Raw genomic sequence first — 26,204 nt, 5'->3', positions numbered from 1 at the left:
AGTACAAGTTTGGCCAAATTTGTTTGCCCATCCACCACTTCAAGGTGAACCCCATAAAATGGGTCCCTAACATCCCTAATACTAACACATTATGTCAATTTATCCAGGACTTGCCTATCATAGTGCCCATTCTAATATGTAGAGTGTGCACTGTGTTCTTTTTACCCTGCATTATACCCCGATAATTAACAGTCCTACACTTGGCCAGCACCCGAGCAATTCATCATTGCTCCGGCGCGGAAACAGCTGTTCCAAAAATTAGCTGTCTCCCCGAATGTTTTCACTGCTCCTATAGGACTTGGCACTGCTAGTGCACCTGCATGAACTAGAGGCGCAGAAGGAGCCAGACAGGGACGTATCTATAATGGGTGCAGGGTGTGCTGGGAACACGGGCCCTTGGATCCAGGGGGGCCCCGCACCGCACACACTGCAACCATAATCTTACCTCTGCGGAGTCCCACGTTGGCGTGGGAGTCTGGCGCTGTAAATCAACTGGAAAATGGTTGCGGCAGGCCATTTTCCTGTCGTTTGCGCATGTGCAGTACATGTGCAGTATGTGCCGCGGCCATTTTCCCGGTGACCTGCGCAGACACTATAGACTTTGGGCACACTCTAGTGCCCAGAGTCCATAACTTCGGCGCTGGCCGCGCACAGCTCAGTGCGCCGCCGGGCAGAGAGGAGGGGGCCCATGCCGGAGACTACACACGGGCCCCCTCGTCTCTAGAAATGCCCCTGGGCGGAGGGATCCAAAAGTATCCCTCTTTGCAACCCGGGCCTCCTTCCCAAGGCAAATGCTCCCACAGTTAAGCTCCAAAAATATTGTATTTTTGGAGCTTGATGAATTTAGGTCCCCATACTATGTATGAGACAGCGGGCCACATCGGGAGATAAAGGTAAGCAGGATATATCTGTGCTATCTCCTGCATTACCTTTATTATACATGGCCCAAAAACTTAATTTATACAAAAGTATGTAAAAAAGGTTTATTTTCACCGGCTTTTGTAGAAATGAAGTGGTAATGAATAGACCCCATAGAAAGCAAAGATATTCATGTATAATGTTTTCCTCAGGATTAAATCCCTAATTCTGTTTTGGAAAGTAATGTTATTTCATGATAGGGAACATATGAATGTTGTTGTATTTTATTACATTGAGAGGCTTTTTGGCTTCTTATAACCCTACTGATACAGATGTCTCCACATACATCATTGCTGCATTCACGCCAAACAGCCCCTCTCAGCATGCCAGCTCCTGTGTGACTCTGCTAGCGCTGGATGTCTCTATTGCCGCAAATGTGATTAATTTTAGATGTGACACTTGTATATCTGTGCGTCTGAGTCTCTGACTCTGCATATTAAGTGCTACATTGTAGCGGCCGCTGCTTTATTCCACACCAATCATATGAATCCGTGCAGGCTCATGGTGTGTCCTAGTCACATCGTATTGCAACTACTGTAATATGCATTTTCGACAAAAAAGATGACTGACACTAGAAGAGTTGCACAGGACCTGCCGGCACACTCGTGCCAGGCATCTTGCGCCGCATGGCGTACTGATGCTAGATGTATGAGGACACATCTGTAGCTCTGTATGGGTTGTATTTGTATTTACCACAGTTTACGCAGCAATGGACCATCTTGTCTATAGTCAGGACTGCTATAATGCAATGGGTAACTTGCAATACCAATAATAATAATAATATATATTTTTAATGTTTTCCAATGTTCAACAGCCATCCGGATTGTGATCCCTCTTATAGCTGTGAGTTAAACATTAGGATACTTAGGACCTGACTTATACTTTGTAAACAGGAATGCGATATATCTGCATGGCTTGCACCTGAGATTTGACCCAACACCATAAATGAGATCTGCATTTAACTTCCATAGATGAAATACAGTTCTAGCCTTTAATTATTTTTTTCCTATTTCATTATCTGTGTAAAATAGACTGATTTTGTTCAGATGGAAGGAAGAAGTACAACTAAAACTAGTTTGAATATTTCATCATAATGTTCCAAAACTCAGGGATTGATGTATCAAGCAGTGAAAAGAGTGGAGAAGTTGCCGATGGCAACCAAAAAGCTATGAGGTAGCATTTGTTAAATACATTCTATAAAATGATAGATGCTGATTGGTTGCTATGGGCAACTTCTCCACAGGTATTATTCTCCACTCTTTTCACTGCTTGATACAGCAGCCACTTATTTCAATATCAACCATTAAATAAATAAATGAACAAAATAATAGTTTTGGAACGGTCGTCACATTTTTTAAAAACTGTGGGGAGATCTGACATGAAGTGTATATACAAATATTTCTGAGCTAGAATAGTAATGCGGGAAAGTGGGGCACAAAAGATTAGAAGGAAACATTCAGAAGCTGTGAACTAGGAGGCGTTACTGAATACGGACTAACAGGTTACCCAAGCATTTGCGTATTATACATCCATTGTTTTATATTTATAATCTGTTAGATCCAACAAGTAAAACTGTGCCTTAAATTGGCTGAAGTATTTAAGATGGGGGGGAGAGATGCACTAAGTTTATAAACTGTGTTTAAAAAATGATAGGAGCAGATTGGTTGGTACTTTATCACTCTCCACTTTCTCAATCTCCAAGGCTTAGTGCGTCTCCCCCTATATCCTGTAGAGGTTGTTTATTTCTACCAGAGTGTGTATATTATAAATAAGTAATGTCATAGTTGCCAATTCTCCCAGAATGACCAGGAAACTCTCACATTACTGGGAACCCTCCCAGCTACAGAGAGAGCAGGCTAAGCTCCTGGACATGCACTCATTTGTCTCAAAGTCAGTGGGAAAAACCACATCTTTGTATAACCTACCATGCCCACGTTATGCTGTTAATAGTATCATCAAGTCACACCCATCTATTATTTTGTGTCTGGCACACATGATGTATGTGTGCTTATATGTACTTTTGTGATGTATATGTCTTATGTATATGTATAGTGTATATCCTCTATATACTTCCATATAAGTGTTTTATGTACAACCCTAACTTAAGCAAATTCCTTATTTAATATTTATTTAATACATTTGTCTTGTGTCAGTTGATTCCATTTTCTAAAGTGTGTGTTCCTCTTACCATGTACTGCTCTTTTGGAATATACTATATTACCAGGAAAAAAAAATGGTAATGTTTAAAATCGCCCAACCTATAATATATAAAGAAGAACTGAAAGAGTGAGTATCTCCTAGTCAAGTCAATTTAATTTTGTATACAACTATGTCAGTGTTTAACACTGCCTTGTTCCAACTACCGTTTCATAAGTGAATATTGGTGTATAATTGTTTCTACATCTTGTTTCCTATACATCTGCAGGATGCCATATTACTTCCCATTTCTTTTTATTTTCAGCACTGGTCATATATTGAACTCTGATAAGACTTCACATCACATGCGTACATTATGTTGTCATCCATATTGATCTAATTAAACCAAACTCAGAATTATATGCTTTTTATGTGACTTTGGGCCTGATTCAGACCCACTCGCGAGCGGCTGTCCGCTCGCAAGTGGGTCGATGTTATGGACTGAGCATGCGCACGACGGAGGGAGCTCCTTCGTGCGCATGCGCCAGACGCGACGAGCGAAGGAAAGTCCTTCGCTCGTTGTGTCCGATCAAAGGGGGCGTGCTGTCAATGTTGATTGACAGCACGCCCCCTTTGGTGGGCGTGCCGGGGGCGTGCCTCCCTGACGGGGGCGTTCCCACGGGAACGCCTCCCGTCAGAAGCCGGCCCACTGACATCACTAGTGATGTCAGTGGGAGTGATTTTGGCTCTGATAGAGCCAAAATCACTCCGGAGCTTGCGGTTGAAAACCTCAACCGCAGGCTTCGGCTCGCAAATTCGATGGTCGCGATGGTCTCGACCATCGCGACCATCACAATGCACGCTCGTATAGCCTGTGGGTGGTGACCCACAACTATACGAGCGTCCAGGAGGACGCTCCATGAAAATGGAGCCCGGCCCTCATTCAGAGCGTGCGCTCTGCTCAGAGCATACGGCTCTGAATGAGGGCCTTTGTATTTGTATTTGAGATGCGGAATAAATCAGGGAACATTCCATTATTTCTGTTTGTATATATGAAGTGTGGCTATTAAATATCAAGACTGTACTTTGGACCATACATGCCTACCCTCCCGGTTTTCGCGGGAGGCTCCCCCCGCACCCCCGGAAGGGTAGGCATTTCTCCCGCATTCTGCCCACTTCCTAGTGAAGTGGGCAGAATGAGGAGAATTCCCGCGGCGATAGCAGGTCTCCGTGTAGGGGACGGGGCTTAAGATGTGATTCTAAATGAATCACGTCATTTTGCCCCGCCCCCTATGCAAATTAAAGCCAATCGCGGCAATTTTGCATTGAGGGGGCGGGGCTTAATGACGTGACTCGCTAGGCCCCGCTCCCATTGCCGTCCTCCTGCTTCTCAAGCCCGGGCTTCTCCCGGGAAGAGATTTTAGAAGGTAGGCAACTATGCTTTGGACTATCCCAAAACGGTTTAGCAAGTTTTACCTCTCTGGCACAGATAGTTTGCTCTCACATAGCATTGGAATGAGTTGTGTATTTCCCATGTGCTGTAAAAATGCTTCGTTCAAAAGTAAAGCAATGTGTTAACTTACATTTTTTAGCTAAATTGAACAAAACACCCACCAAATCTTTCTGTATGCTAACAGAGGCGTATGGGGCAGGTGTGTTTGAGTGGCACAAATGGTTTAGTGACTGTTGTGAGAATGTCGACGTTGATGAATGTCCCAGAAAGGTCTTGCACATCAAAAACAAATAAAAATTTGGAAAAATGTATCAAATTGAATGTCAACTCAGCACCTGAATGATAGCAGAAGTGGTATACATCGACAAAGGAATCCTTCAGCAAATTTTGCATCAAAATCTTAACATGACAGAAGTTTGTTCTAAGAAGGTTTCTAGGCTTCTCACTGCTGAGCAGAAACAAAATCAAAAGCAAATTTGTACAGACATTTTGCGATCTATTCATAATCTCTTCAAATTCACCTGCTTTTGTAGAAATTACGTTTTCGGGCCATTCATCAAAAAGGTAATGCAGGAGATATACTGATGTCTCCAGCTTACCTTTCTCTCCCTGTGTGAAAAGATACAGTTGTGTTCGAGTACTAGTCACTCACTTATCCTGTAAATATATAAGTGGTGTTTTAGGGTATTCACTGTTGAATTGTATTGCATTGGTTAGTACCTGTTATTCCTTCAAACTAGGGGTGAGCGGGTTCGGATTTCTGAAATCCGAACCCCCCCGAGCCCCCCCGATCCGAGTCCGATCCGAGTCAGGCTCGACTTTTCCCGCCTGACTCGGATCTGAAATCGAGGCAAAACGTCATCATCCCGCCTTCCGAGTCTCGCGGGTTTTGGATCCTATATAAGGTACCCGCGTCGGCGCCATTTTCTCACTCGGCTGTGGACAGTGAAGAGGGAGGGTAGGAGTTAGGGCTGTGTAGTGTAGTGTAGTGCTGCTGTTGTCCACTACTTCAAAGTCCATAGGGGTTGGCTGTGTTGTGCTGTGCTGCTGTTGTTAATGGGGGCTGTGTCCACTACTTCAAAGTCCATAGGGGCTGGCTGGACTGTGTTGTGCAGTCAGTTCTCCATAGGGGCTGTGTCCACTCCAAAGTCCTGTGCAGTGTCCCAGTCCTAAAGGGGTGCTGTAGTGTTATCCAGGGGGTGCTCTGTCCATCAGGGGTGCTCCCCCCAAGTGCTAAAAAAATAATATATTTTCTGTGTTTGTGAATTGTGTGCGCAGTAGCCGCACGTGCATCAACAAAGTAGTGCCAAGCGTGCGCCTGTGTCATAAGTAAAGGGCCGGCTGGCTTGACCGTTAAAGGGTGCTGTAACCCCCAAAGTACACTCCAGTCCAAACCAAAAAAAAAATTATTTTCTGTGTTTAGCCGCACGTATATATCAAATCGATATAACATAAATGGAGGACCAAACTTTCTCCGATAAAAATAAAATAGAGAAAGATCAAGAACCACTTCCTCCTAGTGCTGAAGCTGCTGCCACTAGTCATGACATAGACGATAACATGCCATCAACGTCGTCTGCCAAGGCCGATGCCCAATGTCATAGTAGAGGGCACATACAATCCCAAATGGCAAAGTTCAGGAAAATTACCTTGAAAAAGACATTTAAATCAGCTGAAGAGAAACGTAAACTTGCCAATATGCCATTTACGACACGGAGTGGCAAGGAACGGCTAAGGTCGATCCCTAGTATGTTCATGACTAGTGGTTCAGCTTCACATGACGATGGAAGCCCTCCTCCCACTAAAAAAATCAAAAGAGTTAAGCTGGCAAAAGCACAGCGAAGAACTGTGCTTTCTAAGAAGATATCACAAATCCCCAAGGAGAGTCCAAGTGTGGTGGTGGTTGCGATGCCTGACCTTCCCAGCACTGGACGGGAAGAGGTGGCTCTTTCCACCATTTGCACACCCCCTGCAAGTGCTGAAAGGAGCACCCACAGTCCACTTGCTGATATGCAAATTGAAGATGTCACTGTTGAAGTACAACAGGATGAGGATACTGGTGTAGCTGGTGCTGAGGAGGAAGTTGGCGAGGAGGATTCTGATGGTGATGTGGTTTGTTTAAATCAGGCTCCGGGGGAGACAGTTGTTGTCCGTGGGATGAAAAAGCCCATCACGGTCATGCCTGGGCAGAAGACCAAACATTCCACCTCTTTGGTCTGGCAATATTTCTATCCAAATCCGGACAACAACTGTCTTGCCATATGTACCATATGTAAAGGTGAAATAAGTAGGGGAAGGGACGTCTACCACCTAGGAACATCCTCCCTTATACGGCACCTGCAGCGCGTTCATAAAAAGTTACTGTCAAGTTCAGAAACTTTGGCTAAGACCGTAAGCAGTCCAGGGACACCTAAATCCTGTTGTCCTGTTGTATCCAAGCGCCTGCAAACCACACCATCAACTCCCTCCTCGTCAATTTCCTCCTTAGTCAGGATCGGAAGTAGTCCTGCAGGCCATGTCACTGGCATGACTGACTCTCCTATCCGGGATTCCTCTGGAGGATCCGGCATTGCTACGCCTACTGCTGCCGCTGCTGCTGTTGCTGCTGCTGGGAGTCGTTCATCATCCCAGAGAGGAAGTAGGAACACCACTACTTTTACTAAACAATTGACCCTCCAACAGTCCTTAGCGAGGAGGATGAAGTACGACAGCAGTCATCCTGAAGCAAAACGTATAACTGAGGCCTTGACTGCTATGTTGGTGTTAGACGTGCGTCCGGTATCCGCCATTAGTGCAGTGGGATTTAGACAATTGATGGAGGTAGTGTGTCCCCGGTTCCAAATCCCATCTAGATTCCACTTCACTAGGCAGGCGATACCGAGACTGTACAGAAACGTCAGAAAAAGTGTCCTCAGTGTCCTGAAAAATGCCGTTGTACACAATGTCCACTTAACCACGGACATGTGGACAAGTGGAACAGGGCAGACTAAGGACTATATGACTGTGACAGCCCACTGGGTAGATGTATCACCTTACGCAGCAACAGCAGCAGCGTCACCAGTAGCAGCATCTCAGAAACGCCAGCTCGTTACAAGGCAGGCTACGCTGTGTATCACCAGTTTCAGTAAGAGGCACACCGCCGACAACCTCTTAGAGAAACTGAGGGAAATCATCGCCCAGTGGCTTACCCCACTTAGACTCTCCTGGGGATTTGTGATATCTGACAACGCCACCAATATTGTGCGGGCATTACATCTGGGCAAATTCCAGCACGTCCCATGTTTTGCTCACACAATAAACTTGGTGGTGCAAAATTTTCTGAAAAGCGACAGGGGCGTGCAGGAGACGCTTTGGGTGGCCCCAAAAATTTCTGGCCACTTTCGCCATTCAGCGACTGCGTGCCGAAGACTGGAGCGCCAGCAAACACTCTTGAACCTGCCCCACCATCACCTGAAGCAAGAGGTTGTGACGTGGTGGAACTCAACCCTCTATATGCTTCAGAGGATGGAGGAGCAGCAAAAGGCCATACAAGCCTATACATCCACCTATGACATAGGCAAAGGAGGGGGTATGCACCTGACTCAAGCGCAGTGGAGAATGATTTCCGTGTTGTGCAAGGTTCTCCAGCCCTTCGAACTTGCCACACGTGAAGTCAGTTCAGACACAGCCAGCTTGAGTCAGGTCATTCCCCTCATCAGGCTTTTGCAGAAGCAGCTGGAGAAAGTGAAGGAGGAGCTAAGACGGAGCGATTCCGCTCGGCATGTGGGACTTGTGGATGAAGCCCTTCATTCGCTTTGCCAGGATTCCAGGGTGGTCAATCTGTTGAAATCAGACCACTACATTTTGGCCACCGTGCTTGATCCTAGGTTTAAAGCCTATGTGGTGTCTCTCTTTCCGGCCGACACAAGCTTGCAGAGGTGCAAAGACCTGCTGGTGAACACACTGTCAGCTGAAGCGGAACGTGACACGTCAACGGCTCCTTCTTCATTTTCTCCCGCAACTGGGGCTGCCAGGAAAAAACTTAGGTATCCTAAGCAACCCGCTGGCGGTGATGCAGGGCAGGCAGGACCAAGTTTGGACATCTGGTCCGGACTGAAGGACCTGGCAACAATTTCTGACATGTCTACTGTCACTGCATATGATACTGTCACCATTGACAGAATGGTGGAGGATTACATCGGTGACAGCATCCAAGTAGGCATGTCAGACAGTCCATACCTGTACTGGCAGGAAAAAGAGGCAATTTGGAGGCCCCTGTACAAGCTGGCTCTATTTTACCTGAGTTGCCCCCCCTCCAGTGTGTACTCCGAAAGAGTGTTTAGTGCAGCCGGGAACCTTGTCAGCGAAAGGCGTAGGAGGTTGCTTCCACAGAATGTGGAGAAGATGATGTTCATCAAAATGAATTATCAGCTCTTCCAGGGAGACCAGCCTCCAGAAGGTACAGAGGGACCTGTGGTGGTGGATTCAAGTGGGGACGAGTTAATACTTTGTGAGGATGAGGATGTACACACTGAAGAGGGTGAGGAATCGGTGGATGAGGAGGATGAGGATGACATCTTGCCTCCGTAGAGCCAGTTTGTGCAGGGACACATTAATTGCCAGCTTGTTTTGTGGGGGCCCAAACGAGCCAATCATTTCAGCCACAGTTGTGTGGCAGACCCTGGCGCTGAAATGATTGATTTGTTAAAGTGTGCATGTCCTGTTTATACAACATAAGGGTGGGTGGGAGGGCCCAAGGACAATTCCATCTTGCACTTCTTTTTTTTCTTTGCATTATGTACAGTTTGGGGCCTAGTTTTTCTAACTGCCATCCTGTCTGCCACTGCAGTGTCACTCCTAGATGGGTCACGTGTTTGTGCCACCCACTCGTGTCGCTTAGCATAGTCATCCAGCTACCTCGGTGCAACCTTTTGGACATAAAAACACTATTGTGAGGTGTGAGGTGTTCAGAATAGACTGGAAATGAGTGGAAATTAAGGTTATTGAGGTTAATAATAGCATAGGAGCAGAGAAACCAACAAATTCTGTGATTTTAGCTGTTTTTATGCTTTTTTAAAAAAAAATACAGATCCAAAACACAAAACCCAGAACCCAAAACACGGAAGGGTGGTTTTGGCAAAACCAATCCAGATCCAAAACACGAAGAAAGATCCAGATCCAAAACCAAAACACAAAACACGAAAAGTGGCCGGTGCACACCCCTACTTCAAACAGATCCTGTTGTCATACAGGAGTGCCACTAATGCCCTTTTATATAATTACTTCAAAAAGAGAAAAGAAAGGGGTTTTCTTCCTTAGTGTACCTTTCTCTCTCGGAATGGCCCACTCTCCCCATACACTAGTATTGGGGACAGAATTAATCTAGCTCCAAAAATACAATATTTTCAGAGCTTGACAACGGAAGCATTTTGCCATCTTCAGATGGCGTTTTCTCCCGCAATCCGCTCTTTCCCTGTTGGAAGGATTCCCAGGTTGAGAAGAGGTCGCATGATGTGAACTTTGACCTAAAATATCTAAAAAAAAAAAAGTGTATGTTTAATTTTTTTTGTACATAAAGTATGTTAGACACTTAAATACAATCTCTCTTTGGTATAAGTTTCATTTTGGGATGCCTTTAGGAACAGGAGTAAAAAAAATATGAAGTACTGCAGTTGAATCCTTCTTGCACCCACCATGCAACTTTCAAGTTCAGACTTGTCTTGTTGTGTTTCTCTCTCTGTTCTAGGGACTGCCATCGGTGGTTTTCCATCGATGGTCACCATCAATGATAGCCATTGATGGTACAATAATCTATGGTGAACCACCAATGGTTTGCACCACTCGATGGCCACCACTGTCTGGTGTTTTGCTAGCCAGCTAATCAAAAAACAAGTGGCGGGGCTTAGCGGACAGCCAGGGGGTGGAGCTAAGCTCTGTGTCATGAGCAGAAAAAAAACCATAAGGTTCCATTTTGCCATCGATGGAGGAAAAGAATTGGCTCTCTGCAATCGATGGCAAAACAATCAGCCATTGGTAGTAAACAATCGATATTTGTAAATTATTGCTGGTCGATGGCCATCCCTACTGTGTTCTTCTCAGTCTGACTGCAGCTTCTACATTGAGATGTAGTGATAGAAGGGACTAAGGGTCTCATTCAGACCCGTTCGCGAGCGCAGGACGCTCACAAGTGGGTTGATGGTACCCAAATGCGCATGCGCACGATGGAGGGAGCTCCATCGTGCGCATGCGCGAGACCCAGCTAGCGACGGGGTAGCCGTCGCTCCGGGTCTCGCACCAAAAGGGGCGTGCTGTCGAAGTTGATTGACAGCACGCCCCCTTTGGTGGGTGTGCCGGGGGCTTGGCTGCCAGACGCAGGAGTTCCCATGGAAACGCCTACCGTCTGGGTCCGGCCCCACTGACATCACTAGTGATGTCAGTGGGAGTGATTTTGGCTCTGATAGAGCCAAAATCACTCCAGGGCTTGCGGCAGCGAGACCCTACCGAAGGATCTCCGTCGCAAGCCCGATGGTCGTGATGGTCTTGACCATCGCGACCATCATCGTGGACGCTCGCATAAGCTGTGGGTGGTAACCCACAGCTATGCGAGCGTCCATAAGGCCGCTCCAAGTTGAGGTAGGAGGACCCTGATTCAGAGCGAGCGCTCTGGTCAGAGCGTCCGGCTCTGAATCAGGCCCTAAGACAGTTTACCCAATACAGGGCCTAATTCAGAGATGTATGCTAACCCAATGGTTAGCGCACATCTCCGATGGTGGAAGTACTGTGCATCTGCAGCACTCCGTCTGCGAGTTCGCTTGCAGAGCCCCCCACCCGCAACCTGATTGACAGGTTGAGACATTGCAGGGGCATTCCTGGGCAGCGTTCCTGAAAATAGGGGTGTGTCACCCTCGGTCTCTGGGGGGGATGAGGCCAAGGTCTGCGTTGGTGGATACAGACTTCTTGGCCTTGCAAGCTACCAGGACCCTGTCAGGCTGCGGTAAGATTCAGCAGCCACAGCCTGGCCAAATTTTTACAGCTTTCCTTTTGCAATAGGTTTAAGTTTTCATTTTTTTTCCTCTTGATAGGTGATGCTCCCACACTGCTTAAACTTTCATTTAATAACTGCAAAGCTGATTCAGTCATGCCTGCTGCCTCTTCTGTGTCACTTTCCTCATCAATTGATGTGCTTGGTCCTCCCTCAGCAGTTAAAAAATCCCTTTTTTAATTTTTCCTACAGTTATCACAAATCATTTGATCACTATTGACATGTGGCTGTATTTTATAGCACCTTCCTTAATTGTTTTCTACTGCTGATATGTCCTTTAATATCAAATGGGTTGCAGCACTGAGTCCTAATGTACTTCTTCTCCATTTGTCACGCTCTTGATAAAACTACAAACGGATGGGAGCCTCCAGAAAATCGTCTGGCGCCTACAGCCACCGGAAAAGCAGGCAAAGCTTGTGTCATAACAGCCCCGTCCCCTGATTCACAATGCTGGTAATCTCTGCACTGTGTAGCAGTGGTGGGACCAAAATGATGTGATCGCATGGTCATGCCCACACTCTGATCCTAATGCCGGGTAATAACCCTAGCCACACCCCCAATGTGCAGCCACGCCCCCCAACTATTACATCCTGGCTGCCCCCCTCCCAGAGGCAAGCATGTCTTGTATTACTAATTCTCAATGCAGAAGCTACAGCCAGACTGAGGGGTACAAATCATTGATGGTTCGCCATAGATTGTTAATTTACCATCAATAGTTATCACTGATGGTGCCCATCGATGGAAACCGACCAATGGCCAGCCCTAGAACACAGAGACAATACAGGACAAGTATGAACTTGCCAGTTGCATGGTTAGTGAGTCGTGTTTGAACACCGGCTATGATACTCATGGCAAGGTGATGTGAATTATCAGAGTTTGAACGGGAAATGATAGTGGGTGCCGACAGATGAGATATTCCATTTCAGAAGTTGTGCGAACATCAATGTTTCTCGACCTATGGTGTCACATGTGTACCGGGAATACATAATGGAAGTCATTACCACCCACTGTGGCAACAGACAAGTGACACTGGCTCAAATCACATCCACATGCAGGAGGTACTAGACGCATATCCAGCAGGTCATTGCAGCGTTCTTTAGCTTCCATGAGATATGGGAGCAGAAGACCCACCAGAGTGCCCCTGTTAATATTATGACACCGAACACAGTGCCTCACCTGGACTCATGACATCGCTAATTGGACCCTGGAGGACTGGCAACATTTGCTGTGCTCCGATGAGTCATCGTTCCAGCTGTTTCGGGCAGATGGTAGGGTTCAGGTGTGGAGCAGACCCCATGAGGCCATTGGCCCCAGTTGTCAACAAGGCTCTGTACAGGCTGGTGGTGGTTCTATAATGGTGTGGGGTGTGTTCACAAGGAATGGGTTGGGTCCACTGGTCTGCTTGAACACGTCATTGACCAGTCACCACTATGTTGCATTGCTTGTTGACCATTTGCAGACCTTCATGGACTTCATGTACCACCAAAACAGTGGAATATTCTTAACAGGATTATGCACCAATTCATCAGTTTTTCCAGAATTGGTTCAAGGAGCATTCTGGAGAGTTCTGATAAATGGTGTGGCCACCATATTCGCCCGACATGAACCCAATTGAGCATTTATGGGATATAGTTGAGAGCAGTGGTGTCACAAGGGGGGTGCAGACCGAACCCGGGTGTCACCCGCCGAGGGGTGACACCAAGGTGCAGACTCCCCGTCAGTATCAGGAGCCGAGTACTGCACTGTATAATTAAGTGCAGCATTCTGCTCCTTATACAGTGAGGGAGTCAGCTGGCACTGCACGCGGCGCAGTCCACACCTCCGGCATCCTCCCCACTGGCCCCCCAGTAATAACGGGACCATGTGGGTTCGGTCGTGATGCCACACCCCTTCACACAAGGCCACACCCCCTATTCGGCTTCATCGGGCACACAGCATCTCTCCCTGCACCAGGTGACACCGTGGGGAGGGACGCCACTGGTTGAGCGTTCCATTTGTACCCAAGATTATGCACCTACAAATATTAGAGAGCTGTAAGAAGCTATCCAGATGGCATGGGTCAACACCTCTCCAGAGGTCACCCGTCCACTTGTGGAGTCAATGCCATGTTGTTGAGTTGCTGCACTTCGCCGGGCTAGAAGGGGTCCTACACGATACTAGGTATCTATCCTATTACTTTTGGCACTTCAGTGCCTGTGTATATATAGAGGGAGAGGGAGATGTGTGGATATTTGTGTATCCTGATGACGGGGATGCATTCTGCGAAACGTTGATGATTAAAATTGATGACTACAGGTGACTGAAATTGCAGCAAAACTTTCATTGTAGGAAATTATGTGGCAAATCAGGGCATTTTGCAGCTGTGTTACTTTCTAGCGGTATAATCTTTGGGTTCTACGTATGTTTCTCAATTATACAAAATAGCCATTTCACTGTGTATGTAACTTTGCGTTTTGAAAAATGATTAGTACATTACATACAGATTGGCAACTGACAAAAGCTTTTTTTTTTATTAATTTGCTCAGTGACACAGAATTTGTCATTGTGAAAGCCGTGCATAACTCGTACATTCAAACTGTTGGTTCAAAGGATTAAAAGATAATAAACATAACATATTATAGTAACAGTAAAGTGTAAACTTACTGTAATTGCAATACCATGACTTTCATGGATGGAGTTTTAATAATCCCAACAATATACACTTTATTGGTTTTCTAAATCTAGCATCCATCGGGTTACATGTCATACATGTTACAGTGGAATGGGTATGATCACTGTCAGTGCAGTTTTTACAAACTCATATTGAGGAAAGAAAGGCATTTATTAAATGTCAGCCTTTGTTTTTCTACTACCATAGTAATATTGTTCACAGGGACGATTGTTGTAGTGGCGAACAAGATGACCCAGCGGAGAAGCTGGGATTAGGCACCAAGAGTCATCTATTTAGCAGTTCCAAGACTGACCTAATGCTGTTCAATGAACATCTTTGATATCCTGGCAGTGATAGATTTTGCAGACAAATGAATGTAGTGTACATAACATGCTTCTGGATTAAACACTAGAAATAAGCGAACATAAACTATTGCAGGCTCCCTAGCACCGCCTGCATTTCAATGCTTGGATAACCTATGCACACATCAAGATGCAAAACCTTTTTCTAGGCAACTAGTCGTGGATGTTTATTTAAGTGTTTTCTCTGGCTTTTTAGCAGAAAAAAAGCCTCATTTTTAATTTCTTCATATATACTATCCAGAAAAGTGCAGAGAGATAATAACCTGTTTATCCAGATTTTCACTGCTCTTCTCCTGTACCTGCAGCCCCCATTGCTCACAGTATGGCTGTGCAGGCCCAAAACGTAAAAGATGAGATGTACCTCGCTTAGCTCGTCTTGTCTTCATAACATAACGTCTCCTCTGGATGGCGTTATGTCTCCCAACTGTTCTCTTCTTATTGCCCCCTCTGTATCTGTTCTGCGCATGTGTGGACAAGCTCATACACAGTGGACTACAGACATGTGTTGATGTTTTTTGAGAAATGTACTTCAAAATTCAACGGTCTAATACTTTTGCTTATAGAGATACCAAATATGATTACCTTGAATATCTAATGAAATTCTGGGATCCAGAGGTAGAATTGTTAATCCTTATTGCTATCTACAGTAAGCAGAAACAAGGGAAACATTCTCTATTTAAATGAGGCATTTTTCCCTACCTAAATATAACCTTTTTGAAAATTGGTCCAAAAAAAAAAAAATTCTATTGCTGTGATAATTAGCAATTGATAACCTTAGTTAACTACAGACCATTTTAAATAGACCCGATAGTATTAATAGTGAAAGGTATTTAATATTTAATAGTGATTGTCTGACCGGAAACAAACTGCCGTAAATGGTTCTTGGGTACAGCAATGGAACGAAAGGATGCTTTATTTTATGGTCTATCTTAAAACTGCAGAGCATTAATCCTTGATGCCTGGGCTGTGTTTTTAAATCACTCTGCAGTTGGGAAGCAGTTAAAGATATTAGGGATACAAATGTGCCAGGTGACATCATATATTTAGCATGGCTGGAGTTAGAGTTGCAGCTGACCTCAGTCCACCTTTGCAATTACAAATGTATTTTATTTGTAGTGAATGAAACTTCCTCTGCAGCTTGTAGGTTCAGCCATATTTGTATTTTCAGTTGTGGTACAAACTGAGGGCTTGATTCTGATGTGGACGGTATTGTACAGCCTCAGAGAAGTGGCTGTGCAATACTGTACAACTAAAATGCAAATGTAGGAGGAGGTATCTGCAGGGAATAGACACATCCTGCATGCATCTACGATCCGAGTGCTGTGTCTGAAGACACCGCATCGGCTCACAATTGGGACCATTGTCGCGATGATCGCAGCCCCTGGCCAGTCTGCGGAAACCAAAATTTACTCAGACTGGCCGTCGGAACTAGGCAGCTGGGTCCTGGAAGTAGCATGCAAAGTTTTGTACTACGGTCCTGGTCTCCGCCCCTCTAACGCAGCAGCCTGTCAATCATGCTGCGGCTAAAAAGGGACTGCGAGCGGTCACGCAGGATCCATACTGCACATGCACAGTTACCCAAACATCGGATTTGTACATAAAGCTTCAGGTTTGTGTACAAATCCGAATTGGACCCTGAGTACGAGCTGCAGCCATTCCTTACAGCAATCACAGAATAGTTTAGCACAAGGAAAAATTAGCTTTAGTATTATAGGTACCAGTGTCATCACTGTGACTATGTTCTATGATTAGTCATTAATTAGGTCTGACTTTTAGTGGTTCCTAATGCAATCACTTCTCCTTGGAAAGCTTGGCATGCTACTAGTTGAGAGCTCATAGGGGCATATTCAATTTGGAGCGAAAAGTCCGTTGCCAAACTTTTTGCCATCATCGCAGGGTTTGGGTGCGAAAAAGTATTGCGCTCGTCCCCGCATTCAATTCCAAATAGGTGAAAACGGGAACCGGTGAAAAGTTCTGTCAGTTTTGGGGAAATCAGGCTGACACCCCCCAAAAGATGCACTGACATGGGGTATAATTATGGGTACCCCCGAATAGCCCTGCTAAAGGTATGTGGGGTCTTTAAATGGTCTCAATAAGTGCTATATAGTGTCTTTGCACAAGTGGTGAAAAATAGCATTTAGCAACCTTTTTTGGTAAAAATAAGGTGTCCCATCAAATTTGGGGTACTTGAAAATAGGTACAAGCATATTTTAAATTTGCTAATATGAAGTTTTAAAAAACGTGAACAATCCACCTGACACAACTACCTGCAATCACAAAAACACATCGGGCATACTTGGGGACTCCCCCTGAGTTATTTTGCTAGTTTAGAAGTTTGTCCCCAACTTTGTTTTTTTTTCACGCCCAAAATGAAAGTACTTTTTTGGGGTGTCCGAAGGTACTTTTAAATTTTTTTTATTACACAAATTACCTTTAGGGGATTGTCCAATTGGTGCAGGGTGGTTTTTGGAAGCCTGCACCCCAAAACCCCAATTCTGCACTTTTTCTCGCCACATTTTTCAATGCGGAAACTTTTTCGCCATGTCACCAGCGAAAAATCGGCCAAATAGAATACGGGGATAAGAGGAATCTGCGAAAATGACGTAATCGGTGAAAAAGTATCGCCGAAATTGACTTTTCGCTCCAAATTGAATACGGCCCATAGCCTACAGCGCCTAATGTGATTTGAAGACTGTGTTAGCTACTGGGGCCAAGGTTGGTAAATTCGGTAAATAAACAGCCTCCATAGCCTTCTATAGTGGCTGCTATTGTGTTAGAAAACAGAGATATCTGCTCCAGTCTCTCGTAGATAGATTCTGGGGACACTTAGTATTTGCAGGTACCCCTATTTTTTGGGTAGTATTCCCTTAGGCTGCATTTTGTGAATGTTAATACATACTAAGCTAGTGAAAGTACACCATGGGATTGATAATATAAGATTGAATCCCCAATGAATACACTACTTAAATCGTCACAAATGTTTTTTGTTGTTGTTTTTGGGCAGTCTACACAACATTACTACACAACAAGTTTCATTATTTTCATTTTAAGTAAACAATAATAAACAATATGTTTTTAATATTTCAGTGCTATATGAGTGGCCCTCAGCATAACACTCTTTGTTCCTGTGTGTCTGTTTAGTACATCCCGTCTGTATAATATTGCACACACAAATGTGGTATGAGGTAAAATTTCAATTATGGAATAGTTTTGAAAATGTAGCTGACCTTTACCGCAATTGTCTGCCAAGTGTCTCCCAGCACCTGCCAGTCACCGCTAAGAATGCTTATCAACAAATCCAGTCACAATTTTCAGGTGGCTTTCCTGGATCCTAAGAGAGTGGACCAGTTTAACTAAGTAAAATAGGCGGGCTGGGGATTTGATGATGCGATTTACATTGAATTGCTTCCTCTTGGCCCCTCCAATGTTGTACATTGTGGCTTTGAACAATGTGAGATGGGGCGCACCCTCCTCTCATCTTGCTCCTCTTACATGGCTTCTCCCCCTGGGAGAGTCCTGGTATATATGCTGCTGAGCAATGTGGAAAATTGCTTACTGAGAACATTTTTTATATGGATTCCAAATTCTTATGAAAATGACTGTCTTTACCATATTATAAAAAAAAGGCATAGCTCTACCTATATTTTACTATGTGAATATATGTATAAATACTAGGGCAGCACAATAATGGTCAGCATTACTGTCTCATAGCACTGAGGTCTTGGGTTCCAGTCTCACAACGGCCCTAACTGTGTGGAGTTTGTATATTCTCCCTGTGTTTGTGTGTGTTTCCTTCAGGTACTTTGGTTTCCTCCCACACTCCAAAAATAGTGTGGTAGGGAGTATAGAGTGTAAAGGTGCCCACACACATACCGATATTTTTACGATACGACGATGTGTCCTATTTCCCTTGAAATTCTCCCCGGCAGCTCAGCACACAATCAGCACACGATATGCTGTCCAATCTTCATACGATCTCCTGCAGCCAGACTTTTTTATAGTGCATTGTGTCCTAGATTGTCAGATCTGCCAGACTGCACGGCAGATCTGAAGAAATGCGATGTGCGACCTGCGGGGGCGCACATCGTGATCGTGAGTGGGGGACTCACGATTTGGGCATTTTTTACCCGATCTGTCATTCCAATGTGCCAGAATCGGCCAGATCGGGAAAAAAATCGCTATGTGTGTGGGCACCTTAAGCTCCAGTGGGGCAGGGACTGATGAGAATGGCCAAATGTTCTCTTTGATGTGCCACGGAATATGTATGCTCTTTATAAATAACTGGTAATAAATAATAATATTTCAGTGCAGTGTTAATTCAAAGCAAACACTTGTGATCATAGTGTTTTTTAATATTTTAATAACCACATATTTAAAAGCCTTCACTTTCGAAAAAGTAGAAAAGGATAGATGGCTCGCACACATGGGAAATTCTTGCACACAAGGAAAGTGTTTTCTGCCTGGCAAATCCTAATGTCCATGGAGGCTGTATATTTCGAAAGGAGGTTTCTCTTTCTGAATTCCATGGCGTCTTTCCTGTAAAGAGCCTTTCATGAGTGGAAACTCTAGGGGATTCCCTTATCCATTTAAAAACACTGCTGTATGTAAAGTTAGAGGTCAGATGAAATTCTGATGTAAATATTTCTGTTAAAGAATTCAATGATTGAATGAAAGACGTCTTTCCATTAGGACTTGACCTTGGTATGTAAATCACAAATTATGTATGAAAAGGTAAGAAGTAAAGTGTTTGTTTTATAGTATTGACATGTACAGGGGATTACGTTGCTCCATGGTGGGATGTTTTGGAGAGTAATTTGATACTGCTTTGAAATGTTAGTGCATTAGTCTTAAAGGAACAAAACATACCATTTTTATTTAGTACAACTAGATAAGCTTTCCTTGCTACATGCAAGTAGCATTGCTGATTTTATTTATTTTAGATGTTCTTTTTATACTAATATAAATCTAAAACAGTTTAATTTATCATCAAATCCTTCCAGCTCTCATCCTAATCCACTGCCCCTTGCTCCCTTCCTCACTGTCTATTCCCTCTGTGTCACCCTTCCATTTAGACACTACAGTCTAACGAGCAGAGCCCTCTTCCGACATGTGCTCCTTTCCTTTACCTACAGTATATTGAGACTGGATGCATCAAGCATCTCATTTTGCATGCGTTGCATTCAGCCACTCATCACATGCATGCCGACATATATAAGGCTGGTATGTGTGAATAAAATGACAAAGAACAGCTCTCCAGAGCTGAAGAGGGATGAAGATGGGGTTGCCCACTGACTCCAAGCTGCAGAAAGCTTTGCATTCCGAAGCTTGGTGCATATGTGAAATGCGATCAAACCCATAACATTTTTTATTTTGAGGGGTTTGATCCATGCATGCCTACCCTCCCGGTTTTTGCGGGAGGCTCCCGATTTTTCGGGTAACCCCCCACACCCCCCGGAAGGGTAGGCATTTCTCCCGCATTCTGCCCACTTCCTAGTGAAGTGGACAGAATGGGGAGAATTTCAGCGACGATCGCGGGTCCCCATGTAGGTGGCAGGGCTTAATGATGCGCTTCTCCATGAATTGTAAGTTAGCCCCACCCCCTATTTAAATTTAAGCCAATCGCGGCAGTTTGCCATGAAGGGGGCAGGGCTTTATGACGAGACCCGTCAGGCCCCACCCCCATCACAGCCCACCTGCTTGTCCTCCCCAGGCTTCTCCCGGGGAGGACAAGCTTAAGGTAGGCAAGTATGGTTTGACCGTATAATAGATCATAGTACATCCCGTCCACTATCACATACTCCCTACAACTGCACCTAACCCTTGTTTGCTGCCGCCCTGCTGCTTATTTGAGTCTTACGATAACGGATGCAGCAATGTTTCTAAACCATGTCCTTGCCCTGCTTTCCTTCGAACTGTAAGTTACTGTTTTCTTGTTATGTCCATTTGTAAGGCTCTGCGGAACCCTTGTGATGCCATAATAATAAAAGATAATAAATATATACTGTGTGTGTGTGTATATATGTATATATCACACACACAGAGGAATGGATAGTAGTCGCGCACTGTGTCCACTTGTATTATTATATCAATTCTTTGCAGTTCCAAAGGTCCATCTGGAGCTTTTATCAAAAGTGCTGCTGCCTTACAATCAGACTTCACCGAGCCCAGTTTCAAATATTCTAGGAAAAATAGGGAGAAGCGCACCATTGTAAAAAATAGTAACATTTATATAATAAAAGAGCACATAATCACATACATGTAAGTAAAAGACAATCTGCAAGTGCCATCTGCCATATTACCAGAATGCCGGGACCAGTCAATACACTTTGTACTTTGTTACTCAGGAGCTGCACACGTTGGATCCATGCTCTGAGTCCCTGAGCCGAGAAAGTCTACACCACGGGTAAGATTACTGCACGGGACACAGAGCACGGATCCACCTTGTGCAGCTCCTGAGTAACATCAGTACAGAGTGGACTGACTGGTCCCGGCATTCTGGTGATATGACAGACGGTTCTTGCAGATTGTCTTTTACTTACATGTACGTGGTTATGTGCTTTTTTATTATAGAAAGGTTACTATTTTTTACAACTGTGCGCCTCTCACTATTTTTCCTAGAAAATAGATAAATATGTGTGTGTGTGTGTGTGTGTGTGTAACTCTCTCGCTCTCTCTCTCATATATATATATATATATATATATATAGCATGCAATCGGCGGCGCTTGGATAATAATCTCACTCAAAAGCCGGTATATATAATTTTTTTACATTGCACTAGCCCTTTATATTTTCAGGTTCACTTCTATGTAATGATACTGGGAGGACAAATTAAAATAATTGTATTGCATTTGACTTGAAATATTTAGCTTTTTGGGTAGTGACTTGTGCAATTGTATTTGCACTCTTGTGTGAGTAGCATACATGCATCTAATGTACATTTAGGAAGCATGTGAGAAACTTGCACTGACAGATCAGTGTACAGCGGTGATGGCACAGTGGATGGATGGAGAGGAGTGTAAGATACAGCAGGGACAGAGAGGAGGACGCGGCAGTACGCTGCCTATGAAGGCTCCAGTCGGTGTGACCACATATTTTATGTAGTTGTGATGAGAATTTATTGTGTAAATTTGCAAAGCAAAAATTCATATTTTTGCTTAAATTTGCCTTCTCTCTCTTGTTGGGACATACGCTCTAGTAAAAGCCCATCCCAGAGCATTCTGGAGCATGGTAAATCTGACAGTCCAGCAGCCCTATAGAAGCCGAAGTGAGCTGCTTTTGTCGTTGGAAATGGAGGGACTATGGTAGATATCAGTTATCTGCGGTACTTCCTTGTTACATACTGAGGATGCTTTGATTTTGCATTTACATGGGATTTCTTTAACTTGGGATGTAATTACAATGTCAACAGTTATGTCAACATTGTTAAAAACATGTCAGCCAACATTCTGCGTGGTCTGGCAGCTTAGGTTATGGTTAGTCTGTGGGAGGGGAGATTAGGGTTAGCCACTAGGGGGTGGAGCAGTTAGGGTTAGCCATTAGGGGGGAGGAGAGGAGTGGTTAGATTTAGGCACTAGTGGGAGGGGAGGTTAGGAATCCACCAGAAGTCTTTAATAGATGTCCTCTAGACCCAGATGACATCGCTGGAACCGCTGCACCAGGTACTTCACAGCTAAACCACCAGAAATACCCAACCCATCAAAAAAGGTAAGGATATATCTTATAGAAAACAATTCAAGACATCCAAAAGTCCTTATTAGTTCAATCACCACAAATGCACCAGGCCCACCTCACCTCCCCTTCCATGAATGGCAAAAGACTTTGTAGGTTTTGCTTAATGAAATGTGGTTTTAGTTTCCAGTAGCTTTAGATAGTGTGTGTTATATAGGTCAAGGTGCCTATTTTTCAAACTGTCTTTTTTTTTTTTTTTTTGTTACTCCTTTATTTCTAACGCCTTGTACACAGGGGCTGGCTGGCAACTTTTAGCCTGGGGGGCAAATGCATGCAGGCGGCCCTGGCAGAGGACTAGCGTGTAGCCAGGGTGCCCGAAAAACGTGCGTGCTACGGCGCCGCCCCCCCTCAAGTGTTTCAGGGAGGAGGCGGGTCCATATGGGATTAATGTAAGGTAAAAATAAAGATATGGGGCAGCCCCCTGTCGCAGTGCCCATATGCAGTGCCCCTGTGCCACAGGAGATAACACCCTTATGCAGGCCTCCAGTAGTGCACTCAGTAGTGATCTCCCCCTATGCAGTGCCCCTTGTGCCCCCAGTAGTGGTCCCCCCTGTTCAGTGCCCCTTGTGCCCCCTGTAGTAAACCCCTTATATAGTGCCCCCAATAGTGGTACCTCCTATGCAGTGCCCCCAGTTGTAGTCTCCCCCCTATGCAGTACCCCCAGTATTGCCCTTTATATAGAGCCCCCAGCAGTGGTCCCTCGCAGTGCCCCCAGTGGTAGTCCCCTCCCCCTATGTAGTGCCCCTAGTAGTAGTCCCCTCCCCCTATGCAGTGCCTCTAGTAGTAGTCCCCTCCCCTTGTAGTGCCCCCAGTAGTAGTAGTAGTCCTCCCTTGTAGTTCCCCCAGTAGTAGTAGTCCCCCCCCCCTTGTAGTGCCCCCAGTAGTAGTAGTAGTAGTCCCCCCTTGTAGTTCCCCCAGTAGTAGTAGTCACCCCCTTGTAGTGCCCCCAGTAGTAGTAGTAGTAGTCACCCCCTTGTAGTGCCCCCAGTAGTAGTAGTAGTCACCCCCTTGTAGTGCCCCCAGTAGTAGTAGTCCCCCCCACTCCGTCCGGTCAGCGCTACACACGCGGTGCAGTCTGTGTCACAGTGACACAGACTGCACCGGCCCGCGTCCCGCATGACGCTGCGGCCCGGGAGGCACATGGCACCCTGCCCCCCGGCCCAGCCCGCCACTGCTTGTACACACTAAACACTGTTTAGTGTGTACGAAATCGGCAGCGCGGGGTGCATACACAGCATCAAAACAATGGCGGGGGCCAGTCTGCATTCGGCAGCATGGCCCCCCTGACGATATTGCTTATGTCGCTGACGATGCACGGGAGCTCGTATTGTCGGCTACATAGCGGGTACATACTGGCCGATTTGGACTATCTGTTGACCAAATCAGGCAACATATCGTCTAGTGTATACTAGGGGTGTGCACCGGCCACTTTTCGTGTTTTGTGTTTTGGATCTGGATCTTTCTTCATGTTTTGGATCTGGATTGGTTTTGCCAAAACCACCCTTCCGTGTTTTGGGTTCTGGGTTTTGTGTTTTGGATCTGTATTCTTTTGAAAAAAAGCATAAAAACAGCTAAAATCACAGAATTTGTAGGTTTTTCTGCTCCTATGCTATTATTAACCTCCATAACCTTAATTTCCACTCATTTCCAGTCTATTCTGAACACCTCACACCTCACAAGAGTGTTTTTATGTCCAAAAGGTTGCACCGAGGTAGCTGGATGACTATGCTAAGCGACAAGAGTGGGCGGCACAAACACGTGACCCATCTAGGCGTGATACTGCAGTGGCAGACAGGATGGCAGTTTGAAAAACTAGGCCCCAAACTGTACATAATGCAAAGAAAAAAAAGAGGTGCAAGATGGAATTGTCCTTGGGCCCTCCCACCCACCCTTATGTTGTATAAACAGGACATGCACACTTTAACAAACCAATCATTTCAGCGCCAGGGTCTGCCACACAACTGTGGCAGAAATGATTGGTTCGTTTGGGCCCCCACAAAACAAGCTGGCAATTAATGTGTCCCTGCACAAACTGGCTCTACGGAGGCAAGATGTCATCCTCATCCACCGATTCCTCACCCTCTTCAGTGTGTACATCCTCATCCTCACAAAGTATTAACTCGTCCCCACTTGAATCCACCACCACAGGTCCCTCTGTACGTTCTGGAGGCTGGTCTCCCTGGAAGAGCTGATAATTCATTTTGATGAACATCATCTTCTCCACATTCTGTGGAAGCAACCTCCTACGCCTTTCGCTGACAAGGTTCCCGGCTGCACTAAACACTCTTTCGGAGTACTCACTGGAGGGGGGGCAACTCAGGTAAAATAGAGCCAGTTTGTACAGGGGCCTCCAAATTGCCTCTTTTTCCTGCCAGTACAGGTACGGACTGTCTGACATGCCTACTTGGATGCTGTCACCGATGTAATCCTCCACCATTCTGTCAATGGTGACAGTATCATATGCAGTGACAGTAGACATGTCAGAAATTGTTGCCAGGTCCTTCAGTCCGGACCAGATGTCCAAACTTGGTCCTGCCTGCCCTGCATCACCGCCAGCGGGTTGCTTAGGATACCTAAGTTTTTTCCTGACAGCCCCAGTTGCGGGAGAAAATGAAGAAGGAGCTGTTGACGTGTCACATTCCGCTTCAGCTGACAGTGTGTTCACCAGCAGGTCTTTGCACCTCTGCAGGCTCGTGTCGGCCGGAAAGAGAGACACCACATAGGCTTTAAACCTAGGATCGAGCACGGTTGCCAAAATGTAGTGGTCTGATTTCAACATATTGACCACCCTGGAATCCTGGCAAAGCGAATGAAGGGCTTCATCCACAAGTCCCACATGCCGAGCGGAATCGCTCCGTCTTAGCTCCTCCTTCACTTTCTCCAGCTGCTTCTACAAAAGCCTGATGAGGGGAATGACCTGACTCAAGCTGGCAGTGTCTGAACTGACTTCACGTGTGGCAAGTTCGAAGGGCTGGAGAACCTTGCACAACACGGAAATCATTCTCCACTGTGCGTGAGTCAGGTGCATACCCCCTCCTTTGCCTATGTCATAGGTGGATGTATAGGCTTGAATGGCCTTTTGCTGCTCCTCCATCCTCTGAAGCATATAGAGGGTTGAGTTCCACCGCGTCACAACCTCTTGCTTCAGGTGATGGCGGGGCAGGTTCAAGAGTGTTTGCTGGCGCTCCAGTCTTCGGCACGCAGTCGCTGAATGGCGAAAGTGGCCTGAAATTTTTCGGGCCACCCAAAGCGTCTCCTGCACATCCCTGTTGCTTTTCAGAAAATTCTGCACCACCAAGTTTATTGTGTGAGCATAACATGGGACGTGCTGGAATTTGCCCAGATGTAATGCCCGCACAATATTGGTGGCGTTGTCAGATATCACAAATCCCCAGGAGAGTCTAAGTGGGGTAAGCCACTGGGCGATGATTTCCCTCAGTTTCTCTAAGAGGTTGTCGGCGGTGTACCTCTTACTGAAACCGGTGATACACAGCGTAGCCTGCCTTGGAACGAGCTGGCGTTTCTGAGATGCTGCTACTGGTGACGCTGCTGCTGTTGCTGCGTAAGGTGATACATCTACCCAGTGGGCTGTCACAGTCATATAGTCCTTAGTCTGCCCTGTTCCACTTGTCCACATGTCCGTGGTTAAGTGGACATTGTGTACAACGGCATTTTTCAGGACACCGAGGACACTTTTTCTGACGTTTCTGTACAGTCTCGGTATCGCCTGCCTAGTGAAGTGGAATCTAGACGGGATTTGGAACCGGGGACACACTACCTCCATCAATTGTCTAAATCCCACTGCACTAATGGCGGATACCGGACGCACGTCTAACACCAACATAGCAGTCAAGGCCTCAGTTATACGTTTTGCTTCAGGATGACTGCTGTCGTACTTCATCCTCCTCGCTAAGGACTGTTGGAGGGTCAATTGT

General features: G+C 45.5%; 1 protein-coding gene across 4 annotated transcripts in view; it reads left to right on the top strand.

Moving 5' to 3' along the window:
- Positions 1-26,204, top strand: part of LPAR1 (lysophosphatidic acid receptor 1) — a 161,728-nt gene that overhangs the window by 111,146 nt on the left and 24,378 nt on the right. The window lies entirely within an intron of this gene.

This window comes from Taudactylus pleione, unplaced genomic scaffold, assembly GCF_031769625.1.
Source record: "Taudactylus pleione unplaced genomic scaffold, aTauple2 ptg001032l, whole genome shotgun sequence".
Taxonomy (NCBI): Eukaryota; Metazoa; Chordata; class Amphibia; order Anura; family Myobatrachidae; genus Taudactylus; species Taudactylus pleione.
Note: the sequence above shows the minus strand (reverse complement) of the source record. Positions and strands in the feature narration are given on the sequence as shown.